This window comes from Musca domestica, unplaced genomic scaffold (assembly GCF_030504385.1).
Source record: "Musca domestica strain aabys unplaced genomic scaffold, Musca_domestica.polishedcontigs.V.1.1 42, whole genome shotgun sequence".
In the NCBI taxonomy this organism is placed as follows: Eukaryota; Metazoa; Arthropoda; class Insecta; order Diptera; family Muscidae; genus Musca; species Musca domestica.
The window spans coordinates 2,159,056-2,178,228 of record NW_026712329.1 but is presented as its reverse complement, the minus strand read 5'-3'; the positions used below and the strand labels follow the sequence as shown (position 1 = coordinate 2,178,228).

Sequence of the window (19,173 nt, the reverse complement as noted above, 5' to 3'; positions counted from 1 at the left end):
TCGGCCGATCGCCTTGGTCGACTTTTATATGGCCTCATCGGATTAGAAAGAGCCTTACCAGTCAAAATTTTTTCGTATAAACGTTTAATGGTGTTCTTAGAAGGCGCACTTCTCATATTTTATAATGTTTTAAAAGCACGTTGAGTTTTCACAATTGACTTCTTCTGTTGAATGTAAATTTCAACTATTTCGCGTGGTTCATGGTAAAAATCTGCTTGGACTGACGCTTCAAACGCGGTATGTCATTAAGCGATGTGACATCTCTGTCAAAAGTTATGGCGTTGACAGATGGGTCCGTCGAATATGGGCAACCCTGTATTAGGGACTTTAAATACAAAATTTGAGGCAATTTCGGTCTAAAATGTTTTCAATGCGATAAAAATACCGTCTAGGGGCTATACGAAGACGTGGACCTGCATTAAGAAATTCAAATACGAAATTTGAAATAATTTCGGCGCATAATGCCGCTAAAATTATAAAAATATCGATACATGTATGGGTTTATCGGGGTTATTCGACCTGGACCTGCATGACCCATTTACGAACTTAACCTGCCTACAGACTAAATACACATGTGTGCAAATTATTGCTCTCTATCTCAATTCGTTCGAAAGATAGCGGATTACAACAGACAGACAGTCAAACGGACATCGCTAAATCAAAAATAATTGGGTCTGACATAAGTATTTTGAGGAGTTACAAACGAAATGACAAAATACCCTCCATAATATGGTGAAGGTATATTAAAGATGCCGAAAACTGACTTATTCTTTAAATTACGCTGTTTTGCATATATTTCCAGAGGACTTCTTTGAAATAAATCATCCCAAAGGAAACGATCTGTGGAAAGGTTGATAAAGAGGTACACCAGAAATTGATGATACAACTTGCCCGATTCTTGTGATATCATCCTTAAATCTCATAACTAAATTAAAGTCCAAACAGCCACAAGTTGAATAAATAACTGTAAAGCCAACATGTTATTTCAGGGACATACGAAGTGTGGTTCCTTTCAAAATTGCTACTTTCTTGATTTGGAAAGTTACATTTCGCTAGTTGGCACCCAAAATCGATTCGAAGTTCTGGGCCGAATTGTGCATGTCCATTCGCCTGCTTTATTGGGGGAATTGTAGCTTTGATTGTCCCAAAAAGTTTGTAATTCCTCGAAATATTTGTCCTAGATTCATGATGGTATATATCAATATTCCTATCACGCAGATCTGAGTCGATGTAGCTATGTGCGCCCGTCCTTCCATCTGTCTATGCTAATTTCTAATTCCATTGCATGTCACAATTAGTGTCTGATCCTCACGAAACATGGAACAACAAGTAAAAAAGCAGCTTAGTTCGGCCGGGCCGAACTTTTAATAACCTTCATAATTTGGAAGGAACTTGATATACGAAAACTTGATATACGAAATTTTTTGTCATGGGCTGTAGTATCCATTACTAACTTTAAATACGAAATTTGTTATAATCGGGAGGTACCGTTATATGGAAGCTATACGAAGACGTGGACCTGCATACAAAAATTGTTTTCATAGGCTGTAGTACTATTACGAACTTTAAATATGAAATTTGAAATGATTCCAGTGAATAATGTTGCTGAAACCATCAAAATTCCGAATATCGGTAGGTACCGTTATATGTTTGTTTGACGAATCATATATGACTGTCAACTATCAAAATGAGTTTATGAGTCAGTCGTCGTTGAGCATTGACCGAGAGCGGACGCATCTAAGGAGCGTAGAGCATATTACATTTTAAACTTTGTATTTATTCCCAGAATTACTTTTATTTTTAAATAAAAACCATCTTGACAGAATCAGAAGTGGGATAAGAACAGAAATCTACAAGGAATTTCATCATTTTGGATAAGAATTGCAGAAAAATACTCAAAGAGCTGAGAAACTAAGGCGTCAAAGTGATGTAGTAGTGAAGAGCTCAATGCAAAGCAACAACGACGACCAAAGGAGAAACCACGCAAAGGCACCTAAACTCAAAAGTTCGAGTGAGTTTAGTGAGAGTGTGTAACGTGCTCAAAGAGAGCAAAGGAGAAAGCATCAATCAAAGGAGAATGTACAAAGGTATACTCAAAAGTGTGAGTGAGTAGGACAACGATAGTACATCAAGGAGATTGAAAGCAAGACATAAAGAGGAGAAACCACGCAAAGGCACCTAAACTCAAAAGTTCGAGTGAGTTTAGTGAGAGTGTGTAACGTGCTCAAAGAGAGCAAAGAAGAAAGCATCAATCAAAGGAGAATGTACAAAGGTATACTCAAAAGTGTGAGTGAGTAGGACAACGATAGTACATCAAGGAGATTGAAAGCAAGACATAAAGAGGGGAACCCCGAAGAAGAAGTTTAAAAAGGGAAAAGTTAACGTATATTTTTAGGGCGTGCGGCTTCTAAAAAAAAGGAATAGTTCTAGATTTGCTGAAGTAACGAATTAAAAAGGAAAATACACAAGGAAAAGTATGAAGGTGAAAATAAGTTCGTTAAAGGTTGCGGAGCTAGACAAATTATTACTGGCAAGAAGCTTACCACGAACAGGAAATAAGTCCGAGAAAATTGCTAGACTCATGGCTTGCAATGGAAATGACGAAGTGGAAGTTGAAGATTCAGAGTCACAGGAGGATTTCCATGGATTTGATGAAGCTGAGACGGGTGATGATTCTCTAACAAGTCAAATGCGAGAGCTAAAGGATATAATGTTGACTCTAGCAAGAAGTGTGCAACAGTTAACAACACTTTCAACAGAAAGGGCTATTACGTCAAATGCAGGGTTAAATTCAAGGGATACAGAACAGCAAGTTCCAGCTGAAGTAATATCAAGACAATCTGGTTCCGGAACATCTGGTTGTTTAAAGGATTACATAGTAATGATACCAGACTTCGATCCAATTAAAGGAAATGTTACATCAGTCCAATTCATTGACAAGGTTGAAACGTTGCAAAGGCTTCATGGATGGTCAGATGAAACAACTTTGTTTGCAGTTCATCATAAAATGAGTGGTGTTGCTAAAATGTGGATAGATGCTTTACCAGTGGTTGAAACATGGAAAGAGTTCAGACAACAATTTTTAAAGGATTTCCCAAGTCGAGTAAGTGTTGCTGACATTCATCGTGAACTTATAGCTAGGAAACGAAACTCGAATGAGTCTTTGGTGGAATATTATTACGCAATGTTGGCCATAGGGAAAAGAGGAAGCGTAGATGAGGCATCAATACTGTCGTACATCATAAATGGTCTCAATGATAGCAGCTTAACAAGAACACTTTTAGCTATGAACCCGCAGACATGTAGTGAATTATTAAGGTCGTTGGAGAATTTGACCATACAAACGTATGCAAGGAAGCAAACAAAGAATGACGAGGATGACAAAACCGCAAGTGTCTCAGGTGGAGCGCCAACCAAGGGAGTAAAATGTTTCAATTGTAATAGGTTTGGGCACATCTCAACTAGTTGCCCACAACCATTGAAGAAGCCGAAGTGTAGTAAATGTGCAAAGATTGGTCACGATGCATCGCAATGCAAAGGTAAAGGTACAACTGTGGCAGCAATGACAGAAGCGTCTAAGGATTACTGCCCACCGGTTATGAAAGATGTTACGGTCAATGGTAAGACATATGAAGGTTTTGTGGACACTGGAAGCGACTTTACCTTAATGCGGAAAGCTGTAGTTCCAGAGGGTTGCGATATGGAAGTAACGTCAAAAAGAATGAAAGGTTTTGGTGGATCTATTGTTGAAGTGGTGGAAATGTTTGAGACTAACGTTGTCATCGACGAGGAGAGTTTAATGACTACCATTTATGTAGTGCCGAATGACTTGATGCGATATGACGTTCTCTTAGGAAGAGACGTATTGTGTAAGAAGCAAACAAAACTTACAATTGAGCATGGTGTCTTGAAAGTAAAGTCAACAATGCCAAGTACATTTAATGTCGGAGAAAGTCTGGATGAGCATCAAAAGGAAAAATTAGACCAAATACTGTCGTCATTCAAGGACTGTTTTGCTGAAACCCTTGAAGACCTTGGAAGGTGTAAAAATACACAAATGGAAATAAGTTTATCTACGGACAAGCCTGTAGTTGGTAAAAGATACCAAGTTCCATTTTCTCAAAGACAAATTCTGTCAGACATAATTGACAAGTTGCTTCGATGTTGTATTATTCGCCCAAGTGATTCGCCCTATGCAGCATCAGTATTGTTGGTCAAAAGGGCGAACGGTGAAAGTCGTATGTGTACGGATTATCGAGCATTAAATGAAGTCACCATCAAAAAGCAGTACTCGATGCCAGTGGTTGAAGAACAACTTTCGTTGTTATCTGGAAATAAGTATTTTACAACGTTAGACATGACATCAGGATATTACCAGATACACGTCAAGGAAGAATCCAAGAAATTCACGGCGTTTATAAAGCCAACCAGGAATACAAAGACTGCTCCGGTTATAACAGCGCTGCGAGAAGTTATGTCGATTTTCGGACAGCCACGAAGAATTGTATCGGATAAGGGAACGGCGTTCACGTCTAAAGAATTCCAACAGTTTGTGGAATACAACGGAATACAACATGTACAAACAGCAGTCCGAACACCAAGAGCCAATGGCCAAGCCGAGCGGATCAACCAGACAGTTTTGAATGCGTTGAAATGTCTAGTAGGTGATACAAAAGAATGGGACACTGAGGCAACGACGATACAGTGGAGTATTAACTCGCAGCTGAATGCGACTACAAAGTTCAGTCCAAATGACTTAATATTCAACTTTAGTCTCAGAGATGTCAGTTACAATAGAATTATCCAGGCGGTTGGTGATGAAGAAAGAGAGAATTTCGATGTTAGGGTAATTCAACAGCAGGCTGTTGCTAACATTCAGAAACAAAAGGAAAAATGGAAAGCAAGATTTGACAGCCGTCATTCCAAGCCAACTCAGTACAAGGAAGGCGATTTGGTGGTGATAGACACGGTACCGCAGCCTACAGGAGAATCGCATAAGTTGGATGCGCGGTATAAAGGACCATACATCGTCACGAAAATTATCGGAAACGATCGTTATCTGGTAGAGGATCTGCCGGATTTAAGTTTGAAGCAAAGGAAATATTGCGGTGTTATGTCGACCGATCATATGAAGCCCTGGTGCTATGGTGATCCAAGTCTCGAAATCGAAGATAAAGATGAGTCTGATGATGGTTCGCCCAGGAGGGACGAAGAGTCAGGAGAGGCCGAATTGTCAACTATCAAAATGAGTTTATGAGTCAGTCGTCGTTGAGCATTGACCGAGAGCGGACGCATCTAAGGAGCGTAGAGCATATTACATTTTAAACTTTGTATTTATTCCCAGAATTACTTTTATTTTTAAATAAAAACCATCTTGACATGACTTTGTTGACGAATATTGTCATATATTGCGAAATGTTGCATGTTCTCGTAGTTCACGTGAACAGAAACATTAAATTATAGTGTTGTTGTCGGCCCTTCCATCTGTAGCCGACATAAACTACCAGGACTGTTAATTCTTTTCTGTAAGTAAAAGTTGAATTGAAAATCTACATTGCAATTAATTATACCCTCAATTCATTGGATAATTTATTAATGTAACAAAAAATCATAATACATACCTAAAACAATATATGTTATTAAAATTCGCAACCGCATACACGTCTTCTAATATACATGATATAACGTTAAGGGCAAAGTTGAGACAATTGAAAAAAAAAACATGCAAAATATTTCTAACAAATGCTCCTTCAAAATATTTGTTATGGATGATATTGACATTTTAATTAAAAAACATAAAAAACAAGACACATCGTTTATTAGACACAGTAACCAAAAAATTGCCGCTTTGTTAAACCAAACAACTATGGAACTTCATGGTTTAATGTCACCGTCATTGAATGGCAAAAAAAAGTGAGCCAGGCCAAGACTCTGTAACAAGGGGCCACATTTTGAAGGTAAACACGAAAGATAAAAACATGTTTAGTACACGAGAGCCAATTATTTTATTAAAACGCTGTTCTTGTCATTGTAATTTTCTTCTTGTTTATGCTGTTCATGTTGTTGTTCCATTTTACGCAAGCAATGGGTGGGGGAGGGGGAATAATAATGGCAGAAGATTGATATTTTTGCAATTAAAATCAAATTATAATGTGAACGAGAACATTGCACGTGTATAAACAGTGCCAAAATATTCTAGGATGTAGGATGTGCCTTGGTTCATATCCGACAAAAGAATGTGGTGAGGGTGTATTGAGTTGTATTTGCACATATGCTTGAAAAGCATATGATAAAACATTCGTTATATTCATGCCTGCTGTGTCGATTTAGCTATGAACGCTTAGATCCTATCTGAATATTGTTTGTTATATAAACATTTCCTGATCATATTGAGGTTCCGATAAATTATGTATTCTTTTGAAGGGAAATATTAAATTTGGAAAAAATCGTTGACTTGTTGGTAAGTTATGAGATGTATAAGTTTTGAAAAATGTAACACTTTGTGGATGAGAATAAAAGGGGTGGTGGGCCGATATCTATCATCTTCACACCGAATCTTGTGTTAGTATAAATACTGGAATGTGCAAAGTTTAGGAGGAATCGGATGCATATTTCGCACTTAATGAGAGACATAATTATTCGAAATTTTTTCCCGTTGTGGGGAAGGTACCGAAAGGAGTGAACCGATATAGGCCATCTTCAGGGATGCTCACTTCGCCCTTAATGAGCTACATGGTTATACAAAAATTCGTGGTTATACTCGATCGATATCTACCATCTTCACACCAGATTTTGTATTAGTAGAAATATTGGGATGAGTTAAATTTGAATAGAATGGGATGCTTATTTCGTATTTAATAAATGTCAAAATTATTCAAAAAATTGATGACTTGTGGGGGAGATATCAGAAGGAGGGGAACGATTTTGTCCATTTCTGCACCTGACACAAAACTAAGAAAGATATTAGGATTTCTTCAGTTTGCACAAAATCAAATGAAAATTTTTACCTTTTGTTGGGGAAGTACCATTTCCATTTCCAGATTTCATTGCCCCACCTTGATTTCCTTATACAATGGATATATTTAAGTGTGACCTATTTTACCGATCACAATAGGATCAACTGTAGGCCGTGTTTGCAACTCACGGAGAGTAAATACTGATTAAAAAAAAATTAAATATTATATTTTTGAAGTCGGCTGTGAATCTTTTTCGGATTTGTCAATAAAATGTGCCGGAGTCGTAATGTAATCAAAAAATTGCTCGACTTCTTACTCGACTTATGTCTAAATAGATGCATATTTGAAGTTATTTTTATGTGCGACCTAAAACAGGGACCTATATAGAAGTGGATATTAAATTATTGAAGTTAACAACGGCTTAAATAAGTCTTTAGAGATTAAGCTAATTAAAATAATTAAAATAGGTCAAACAACAAATACTTTTTATAATATCATGAGGTCTTCAACAAGAGTGCAAAGGGACCTAGAAGACCCAAAACAGAGAGAGGCAAGAGAAAACCGAAAAAATGTCAAAAACATCTGTAATTACTTTGTAGCTGTCATTGAATTTTGCCTAAAATTTTCCCATCCTTCGGTACTGGCAAATATTTGTCTTTTTTTTTAATTTTCCAATTTTACTTACACTTTTTTTATTAACTCCAAAAATAATGTTTATTTCTTTATCTCGTTTGTTCAGACCAAGTTTTGTTAGTATCTTCGATCACAACACCCCCAACGACAATGGCAATGGACACTCACCGCTGTTTTCGGACAAAAGTCTAAAGCAAAAATTACGTCGCACCCCAAGTGCTCCCCTAAAAGGTTCTACCGACACACTTCGTGGCAATCATGTACGCTGTGATATTCCCATATACAGGGCCGAGGGTATTGAACTGTTGGGCTTCTCGCGCATTGGAACTATACCCATACCAAGGAATAGGAATAGATCGGGGTCGGATCCATCGTGTTCTGTGGGGTAAGTGTTATAATACATCAAGATATTAAGGATTACAAATTAATTTCTATTTACACTTTTAGTCGTGCCCGTGGCGAAATGATGACCCAGGACTCTCAAAGTGATAACAACACATCATCAAGTGATTCCAGTGATGAATGCCTTTCGAATCATCAAAGGTTGTCGAATTCATCATCCCCCGAATCAACACCCCAAAAGATCCATTTGGATACACCGCCCCAGAGTGTGCAGAACTCACCCTCATCGCGCGATGGTATTAGCTTTGAGAGTATGTGCCGTGAGACCTCTAGTCAAGATGGAGTGGTAAGTTCGCAACATACCTAACTTTGGATTCCAAGTTAATTTTTATTCCTTCTTCCAGGATACTGTCGATAGCAGTGATTTATCATTGGAATTTTACTCCGACATTGATACAATTAACGAAACCGAATTGAAGCGTTTACAACCTTTATTCTGGTTGGAATTGGCTTCCATATTCGATCGCAATCATGTCCAGCTGGACAAACGGAAACCTGTAAAGAGCCGCCGCTAGGAGGAGGGCAAACTGTTAGGTGTCTCCCTAAATGCTCTGATAAGCCGCGATCAGCAGATCACCGGTACAGATTCAACATTGGTGCCTTTGTTTCTAGAGGGACTATTGGATGAACTGAGCAAACTCAGTGCCCGCGAAGAAGGTATTCTACGTGTCGCCGGACACAAACAAAAGGTAAGTTGTTAATCTATTTCACAATTTGTTATAAATTTATTTGGTTTCCTCTCTTTTCCAGACTGAATTACTTTACGAAGAACTTGAATCGAGTTTCTATCAAAAACCAAAAAAATTCCAACAGCTCTTGAGCTCAGCTAGTGTCCACGATTTGAGCGCCCTGCTCAAACGTTGGCTACGCGAATTGCCCCAACCCCTGCTCACCAATGAACTCATCCAGTTATTCTATCAGTGTGTGGTGGACGTTTTGTCACAGAAAAAAAAAAAAACAAAATATATTACACGCATGGTTATTTCTAATTGGGTTCCACTGTCCGCCTTCAGCATACACTACTCTTCCAACTTATTTCAATGAAATTCATGGGGCTGCAATAAAAACCACAACAAATTCACCAATAGACAAATATCTCATTATTTTGATAAACTCACTTTTATTTTTTTTTATTAAAAAATCTCTTCACCATTTTGAGAACGAGTTCAATAGAATAAAATGAAAATAAATGTGAAAACCTGTTTTTGTTTTGTTTTTGCAATTCTCAATCTTCATTGACATTCCATTCATTCATTGTTGCCCTTTCATTCATAATTTCTAATCAATAGTATTTTATTTTCACCTTGCTAGTAAACGAAAGGTTTATGTCTTGGGTTATGAACATTCACAGTGCTCTAAAAATAAATTAATTCCAATCAATTCCCTATTTAGTCCCCAGGTACAAAAATAAATGTAATTTTTGAATTCTACATAACTTTTTTGGTAGACAAGATAAATTTGGTTGAAAATTTAATATGTTTATGTGTTTTGATAATACTTAATTTATGCTGGCAACATTATGATCATAAGTAAATATCGAATTTAACATTTTACTTTGTTCTGTTCTTTCGCTGCAACCAACTTAAGCCTAGTATCATATCTACCAGAAAAATTGTTTCTTTTCATTTAAAGGTTTCAAAGAATATAGATCGAGATTGCTTAATTAAAATCGACAAAAATCTTACCAATCCCTCATTATTATAAAGTGATAGTGAAATTTGTATTATTAAAAAAAACACAATCATAACTTAAATAAATATATTTCAAACAGGTAATATATTTTTATGCTAAAAACGTGACATCGTGACATTCGTGTAACCTCAGAAAATTTTAGGAAAATTTGTGAAGAATATACCTCAGAGTTATTGATATTAAATCAACCCTCGTGGTTTTGGATCACTGCACAATAAGTCAACCCCAAAATCTTTCTTCTTGGGAATTTAACCTCAACCCACAATTTTGAGAAAGTCGAGGACCGAATACATCATATTTCCATTTGTCCAAACTGCGATTCATCTGCCCCCCCCCCCCCCCCCCAAAAAAAAAAAAAAAGAATTATTCCGTACCCAACATCGAGGAAGTCTTGGTTATACTGTTTTCAAGTTCCAGATCACACTACCCACAGGGTAGTCGTGCATCTATAAATTTTGATGTGCCAAGCATGAGGAACTACATTTTCCAACACCATAACCTACAACTTGCATGATCATACCCAAATCGATCAGATTCTGTTATCCGGGGAGTTATCTGGACAATTCTATTTTTCCCAACTCTATCTAAGGATTGAATAGATGATTTAGGAATGATATCTCCAGAAACCTAACCGGCAATCCATAAATATCAAAATGTCCATATCGCTGCTCAGACAGACGTGTTTGAAGAGGGCACCTAGAAGGGTCCATTAATCCCGGAACTTGTACCTACTTTCCACAGAACACCATTTTTGACTCTGTTTATGCTGATTACCAACAAATTTCAATGATGATACCCTGATTTTCCTACTAAGTATAATATTAAATTACCCATAGTAACCGTAAACATGATATACAATATTTTTTTATATATTTTTTCCGATTTTAATCAATAGTCTAACCAAGTCGATTGAACTAAAAATTATTCGAGTTGAATGTTTCAGTTTTAATACATTCAATGGATTTGTCTTAGATCATAATATCTCTATTGTATGTCATGTTCATTAGAAGATAATTATATTCATAATAATATTATTGCATGTAAAAACCCATAACTTTATAGCATGATATAAATCTATAAAATCGCATAGCAAGAAAGCCCAACGTTAAAACAGAAATGCAGCTACCAGAATTGGAGAAGGCCTTCATCAATACCGGACAGCTTCGCAAATTGTAAGGTAAATCTTGTTCGTTTTTTTTTTTTCTTAATTTCTTTTATTAACATGAAGAGCACCCATGAAGATGGAGAAAAAGTAATATAATCTCTTTACTTGATTTTTGGATGGTGAGAGTTCACCACTGTATTAAAAATTGTCTAAAACAAAATATATGACAAATTACTCTTTCTCTCTCTTAATCATTATGTGCTCCTTTCATAAATAAACGGTATGCTCAGCAATGTATTCTACATAGTGGTGATATTCATATCTGCTGAGATTACTTTTATATTGATTTATTAACCCTTTAAGGGATCATTATATTTATTTCTTTTCATTTCAATCGCGGTGATAATTATATTATTTTCAAATAGTTTATTAGTTAATGGATTATATATATAACAAATTGCATACAAATTTAAAATATTTTATTTAAATATTATGGTTTGAATAAAGTTTGTAGTGAATTCAAAATGAATTGGTAGTGTCTTAATAGGACGTTTTCTTGTTTATAGGGATGCCAAAATAGAAACGAGTTGAAAGGTATTTTTGGGGTCCATATAAAAATATGCCATTATGGTCTAAGGTTGGCGAGGGTATAGAGGCAATTTCCCTGAACATCTGGGAACTTTATTATTAATCTTTCAGTTGAGACAATAACTTATATAACTTCTTACTTTCTTTTGTTTGGGGTATTAGTTTGTAGATTTCTTTTTCTATAATCACTGTTCCACTTGGTCAGTGCATTTTGTTGTTTTGTTATGGGAGTCTAAAAATAATATCTGTAAAGGAATATTGCATTGGTTGAAGGTGGACAAGAACCCCCCAATTCCCGACTGCAGCTACCACTTAATGGCTCCCAAAGTCCTCCATGCAACCAAAGGCCAGAACACATCCATGATGTAAAATAAATATTAACCCGTATATTACAAGTGTCATGCTCTCCCGCCCACAGATCAAGCCAAAGCCTTAGCCATTATTTGCCAAATGTTGTCGCACGAGAATCGCAACACCCTGCGTAGCCTGCTGCGTTTCTTGAAGTATGTGATCGATCAAAAGGAAATGAACAAAATGAATTTGCACAATGTGGCCACAATAATTGCCCCGTCATTCTTTCCCCCTCGCTTAGTGCATCCGATCGATAAGAACAGCATAGAGGATCAAGTGAAAATGGCCGCACAATATTGCCGCCTCACAAATGTACTGATAACACGCGGTGAATCATTGTTCCAAGTGCCATATAATCTGATAGAAGAGTCCAAAGCATCGAATAAGAGACAGGTGAGTTTGAAGAAGGAGTTAAGAAAAAAATTTGCAAATATGCAAATATGAGATGCAAATATTTTGCAGTTTATGATCTACCCTCAAAAGAGCTTAAGGTCTTCTCTCAGAAGGGCTTTTCTTATTTTCCAAGGACCTTATTTAAAAAAAATTTGAATTCTCTAAGAAAATCTTGAATATTCTTGAATAAATATGTTTCCATAATTTTTCAAGAGTTTCGTGATTAAAAAATCGTCGAGTTGTATATTTGAGAAAAAATTATGGATTTTTCAACAAAAAACTTAGATATTTGAGAAATTAATTTTTAAGACATTTTTGTTCGGGATTTCTAAAACATAAACCATATATTTTAAAATTTTTTTTCGATATTTTAGAACTTTTACCTGACCAAATCGTTAATTTTTACATAAAACATTTTAAGAACCTTCGACGAATATACTTTGAAGTTTAAAAAATTTTTAAAATCTTCCTGACAAATAACCCTGGTTTTAAATTTTCAAAAAAAAAAAAAAAAAATAAATAAATAAATAAATAAAAATACACCTTTGAGGGACCAAAAATAGGACTTTACTTAAAGTTAAATTAAATTAAAACTATGGATTTGATCTAACCACCACGGATTTTTTAGATAATATTAATATTTTCAAGGACCTAATCTAATAGTTTATTCTTTAACAATGTTTTTCAACGACTTCTTGGGAAAGAATTTTGAATTAAAGGTTTTTCTTGGTAATATCTTTGTAGATTATTTAGACACATTTATCAAGCATTTTCAAACATTATGCATTTTAGGAAACATTTTATTCCTGTCCAAAAATTGTGGGCTTTATTTGAAGTAATTACATTTTTTTAAGATATTTTTCAGTGACTTCGTAAAAAAACATTTAAGGTGGATAACAAAAATCAAGCGCATCCAACAAAAATCAGAGATTTTAAGAATTTTATTTCAACGACCTCCTGACTAAGAAATTTTTAATTTTTAAGAAATTTTTTTCAAGGATGTTCTCATCATAAATCTAAAATTTTTTAAAATCCTGATGGAAAACCAAGAATTTTTAAAATTCATTTGAAGGAATTTATATGAAATTATTTCGAGCTGAATTGTGATTTTTTTAAGAAAATGGACGACATATCCGAAAATGGTGAATTTTTTAAAATTTCTTTTCTAGGTATTTTTAAGAATACCTTTAGTACCAAAAATCTTGAGCTTTATAGATATTGTTTTTTATACCGTACAGCCCATAGTGGTAAGGGCATTGTGTCTTTGTGCATTTGTTTGTAACAGGGAAAAGGAAGCGGGATAGACCCATATTTACTTTTGAGGATCTTCATAGAATCAATTTCTGAGTCTCTTTATGCATTTATGTCAGTCAGTCCGTCCGTCCATGTAATTTCGTGAACAAAATGCAGGTCGCATTTATAGATGAAGTTTTGCCAAAAATATTTGCTTGGCCCAAGAACGAACCCTATTGAAATTGGTGATATTCGGATGAGGTTTAGATATAACTCCCATATATCTTCAACCGATTTCGGGTTAATTGTGCACAAAATGGGCAATATCAGTCCAAACGACTTGACATTTTGGCATATCCAACAAAATTAAGTCTAGAATCAAGTACATTCAATTTGGTTAAGTCGGTTAAAATATAGCTGTAGCTCCCATTTATAGTTTTTTCCGATTTGGTGTTTAAGTCCCTCACATTCGTAATATAAATTCCACAAAAATGATATTTGGTATCAGATACAGCCCAGATATACCTTTGTCAAATGTTATGAAGATCGCTTCAGATGTGTATATAGTTCCACATATATATCTTCAACTGAATTCGGGTTATTTGTGCACAAAAGGGCCAATTGTTGTTTTAATATAATCCTTCTCGAAGTGATATCATGCACTCTTTATCAATAGAATTGGGTATGAACGATCAAAATGTCTCCGTCAAAATTAGTGATAATCGATTCAGAATTGAATATGCCTCCTTTATATTAGTTCCTTCTGAAATCAAGCTATAACTGATCTAAAGTCAAATGTTCTTTTGTTACGTTAACTCCACTAAATATGCAAAGTTGTGAAGGATATCATATAGTCGGCCTGCCCGACTTGACTTTTCCTTACTGGTTTTACTTTCAAAAATTGCGATCTTTTTGAGACATTTTTAGGATGACATTTAAGGACTTCCTAATCAATAATTCGATTTAATATTAAGAATGCGATTTTTTCACATAAAATTTGGTACATTTTTATAAGAAAGAAATTATATAAGAAACATTCAAAACCCGGTGACTTTATCACTGCATTCATTATGAAGCGACTTATAGAGACGATTTTCAACCATTGCGAAAGATGATACAAAAACTCTATATTAAAGAATTGCAGACCTAATTTGTACTCTACTGGATTTTTTTCTTAATTTACATAAAAACACTCGTATTCAAAGTATAACATCATAAAAAGTGATTTTCTTCACTCCATAATGAAAATGTCACATATCCAGATATTTAATGGAAGCAAAGTCATAAAAATCATATCCTAATGGCTTTATTACCTAAAATCCTTGCTAATGACACGACTAATGCTTGACCAAAAATGCTATTTCTATAAACTACACTAATAGCAACAATAACAGCAATAACCAAATCCTTATAAAAGGCAAATGTCTCCAATAACAAATAAAACACAAACGCATACACTCAAGTATGCGAACACCTTCATTTCCAAGCATTTGTTTGTACGACTATTTGTTAGCGTTTATATGTTTGACCGTGTGTGTTTGCCTGTTGGATTTGACCAAATAAAATACATCTGTTACCTTGTGGAAATAATATTTGGAAAAACACACACACACACTCATCCACATTCGCACGCCTCAAGCGGATTGGGCGAAACGAAATAAGTCGATTTTCATATTTATAAGCCGATAATGTGTCGTATGTGTTGTGGTGCAAAATATTTTGCGAAAAACCACAAAATAAATATGTGACACAAACATGACATTGGGGTCAGCCAAAGACGTACGTTTTCAATGATAGTTGAAAAGGCTGACACTTTGCCATGTGGAGTGGGAGGTCATATGTGTCAGAAATGCTAATGCATTATGTCAATGGACGGCAACATAGATAAACATTTGCTTTTGTTCTGCCGAAATGGTTTGACTTAGTTTTTCGGGGAGACAAGTTTTTAGTTGACGTTTTTTTAAGCTTTCATGTTGATAGGGGAATTATTAATAGGTAGCTGTAGGTAATTTACAATGTGAACATTTATAATGCAATTCAAGGAACTCTACCTAGGTTTATTCAAACCTCTAATTCGAAAAACTAGTTGTAATCGGAATAACTTATTTTATAACTTTCACATAGAATATTTCAAACGACCTAAGGAAGAATTGGACTCCCTCCAAAATTTAAACCAATGAATCCAAATGTTTGATGTTTATAATAGAGTTCTGAACTGATTGAGGAGTGTATTTATTTAGAGCAAAATCTATGTAGTTCTCGCTGGGTTAAAACGCAACCAATTCCTTCTGTTTCAACACGATTCCTGGTGGGGTTTTGCACAGACATATTTCACATCAAAGAGAGGGCCTGAATCTGTCACAGCAATTAGGAAGTCGGTCACCTTACGCTTCTGAGTTAATAGTGCCACCTCTTTTTTGTGGGGTATACAAAAACGTTGCCCAATCCACAATTATTTTGAGTACTTTTAGGATGTGTTACAACATTATCGTGCATATACTAAATAAATAAATCGGATCAAACGTATAAATGGGAGCTAATTCAGTCGTAATTGCTAAATATATTAGCAATTTGGAGCACAATAAACCTGATATCAGATAAAGATATATATGGGAGCTATATTTTAATCTGAACCGATCTCTATAAAATTTGACAGAGGTATTTTCAGGCAGTATTTGTTGTCTGGTACCAAATATCATTCTTCTGGAGTGCATATTATGCATGTGAGGGACTTAAAACCCCAAATCGGATGAAACATATATATGGGAGCTATCGCTATATCTTAATAGATTTTCTCCAAATTTGATTTACTAGTTTCTAGACTGAATTCCAAAATGTACCAAAATTTAGATCATTTGGACTTATATTAGCCATGGGAGCTATATCTAAATCCGATTATCACCAATTTCAGTAGAGTTCGTCCTTGGGCCAAACAAATATTGTTTGTAAAATTTCATCTCAATCGGATAATAAATGCGACCTGCATTTTGTTCACAAAAATACATGGACGGACGGACTAACGGACAGATAAACTGACATGCATAAATCCACTTAGAAAGTGATTCTATGAAGATCCTCAAAAGTAACTATGGGTCTATCTCTCTTCCTTCTCCATGTCCCCAATAAAGACCTACGAAAATGGTGACTGTATCTTGATTTCAACAGAAAGACGGTCTTTAACCTGATCGCTGCCAAAAATACTTTTTAAAAAATCCACGTCTGTCGGTTCTTCAAAAATTATTTAAACAAATTAAAAAGTATCAGTCGGCTTTAACGACAGATGTGTATCCTCAGCCAATGTTCGACGATTCAAATATATTTTGACTTTTGTTATGATTATTCAAATTGCTTGGCGTAGGTTCCGAAGGAATGGGCCAATATTGTCCATTCCGTATCAGACCTTCACTTTGTACTTCATCCAATATAGATAAAAACATTGGTATGGACAAAATTAAAAGAAAATCGAACATTTATTTCCAATTTTATGCGAAATCATAAATTCCATATTCATCTCAAGTTTCTGGTTGAGATAAATATTTAGATATATGAAGTTGTAAAGAATCGCTGACTTGCTTTGCAAGATATGACAGATAAAAGAATTGAAAATTGTGACCCTTTGTGGATGAGGTACCAGAAGGGGTTCGCAGATATCTACCATCTTCACAACAGATCCTGTGTTAGCAAAAATATTTGTGTGTGTGAAATTTGAAGAGAGTTGGATGCTTCTTTCGTTTTCTTTGAGGGGTTTTGTTTTTCAAAATCTTGAATCCTATGTGGGGGAGGTGCCAGAGGAAATGGTCCGACCTCTACCTCTATTTCTGTTGAGAGAAATACTGATATGTACCAGGTCTTAATGGAATCGGATGTTAATTCTGCGTTTTTTAAGCTTCGTGGATATTCAAAATTCTGACCCTTTGGGAGGTACCAGAAGGAGTGGACCGATATATCCCATTTTCACAGCAGAGTAGAAATAATAGTATGTGTGAAATATAAAGAGAACCGATGGTTATTTCGAATTTTATAATAGTTTTGGTTATTCAAAACTTTGACCCTTTGTGGGGGAGGTACCAGAAGGAATTGTCCGACTTCTGCCATCTTAATAACAGATCCTATGTTTATAGAAATATTGAGAAGTACCAAGTCTAAATGGAAACAGATGTTAATTTCGCGTTTTAAGAGCTTCACGGATATTCAAAATTTCGACCTTTTGTGCGAGATGTACCAGAAGGAGTGGACCGATATATTTCATTCTATCGCTAGACCTTGGGAGGTGTGAAATTTGAAGACAATCGGACTCTTACATCACATTTTATAAGAGTGAAAATTATTCCAAATTTTGACCCTTTGTGGGGAGGTACCTGATGGAGTGGACCGATATTTTCGCATCTGATCTAGCTCTTACGAAAATATTAATTCTTGCAAAGTTGTAGCAAAATCGGATCATCCTTTCTCTTTCCCTGCAATAAAATGTTTTTTTGAAAATGTCAACATTTTATGGGAAGGTACCAGAAGGAGTGAGCCATTATTGTCCATTTCCTAAATCGATCTAAATTTGATAATAATATTACGATGTACCAAGTTTGGACTAAATCGGACAATCCCTTCGAGAGTATCCACGAGCTATCCAGACAGGCAGTCAAACGGACGGACATCGCTAGATCGACTCCAAATGTCCCAAAACGGATTTGTTCCAAAGAAACCTAGGGTCTAAAACCGTTATTTCGATGAGGCACATTTTGGCCGTATTAAATGGTAGTCATATGACTAAGGGCATAAAAATTACGTCTGTCGGTTCTAGACGAAAACTTTTTTTGACTTTTTTAAATCCACATTTGTTGATCATTGAACAAAATATTTTCTAAACAAATTTACCCCTGTCGGTCCTTGACTAAAATTTTCAAAAAATTTCACTTTTGTCGGACTAGCATTTATGGCATCATCTGGTTGATATAAGTGTCTTACATACTCGAATGATTAAATCGAGACTTCTTCTATGAGCACGACTGCATCAATGGCTGAAAAATAATTTTGATGTTGTGCTACAATTTTTTTCTTATTGACATTGCACGATAAATTTGTTTTCTTTACATTAAATTTAAAAACATATTTAGTTTAAAAAAAACTATTACCATCAATGTATTTCACTCTGAAGCACACACTCTCACTCTTCTCAGATTCTTCAACCAAACGCTGCACAACATTGTTTTAGGGATTTTACATGTAAATTATGCACTTTAACCTTATAACTAAATAACCATTCCTGCCTGCCCACCACGTCCTATACACCAAGCATTGGAATCGGGTAGAGAGAAACAAAGAAACATTACACGAAACTAACTTACATCAACACAGACTCGGTAGTATTTTATTCAGAAAATATGCACAACTTTGCTGCCTAACTGGCTAGAGTTATTTTATTTTTACAACGGCAGCAGCAAGCAACAACACCAAACTAAAGGCAAAAAAATAACTTTTAATAAAGAATTATTACAATTTCTAATGTTTGTTTTAAAAGTTTAAGGCAACATACAAAAACGCAAAAAACCAAAACTACAAACATAGTTGGCTGTTGTTTTAAACATTGAAGGAAGATTTTATGCAGCAGGCAGAAATGCAGAAATATTTTATTACTAAACTTTTCGCCAAGAAATGAAAATGAGATTATAAATATTCGCTAAAATAGCTGCAATCTCTTACCATGAACATGAAATGCACAAAAAATGCAAACAATTTGTTTTGTGGAAACAAGACAATGCATCTTGATTGTTATTGTTTTTGCAAAAGGTAGATTTTGAATTTATTCAAGTTTTTGTTAATTAA

General features: G+C 35.2%; 1 pseudogene; it reads left to right on the top strand.

Moving 5' to 3' along the window:
* Window positions 1-7,648: 7,648 nt before the first annotated feature.
* On the top strand, window positions 7,649-9,095 carry LOC101900971 (rho GTPase-activating protein conundrum-like; annotated as a pseudogene).
* Window positions 9,096-19,173: the final 10,078 nt, after the last annotated feature.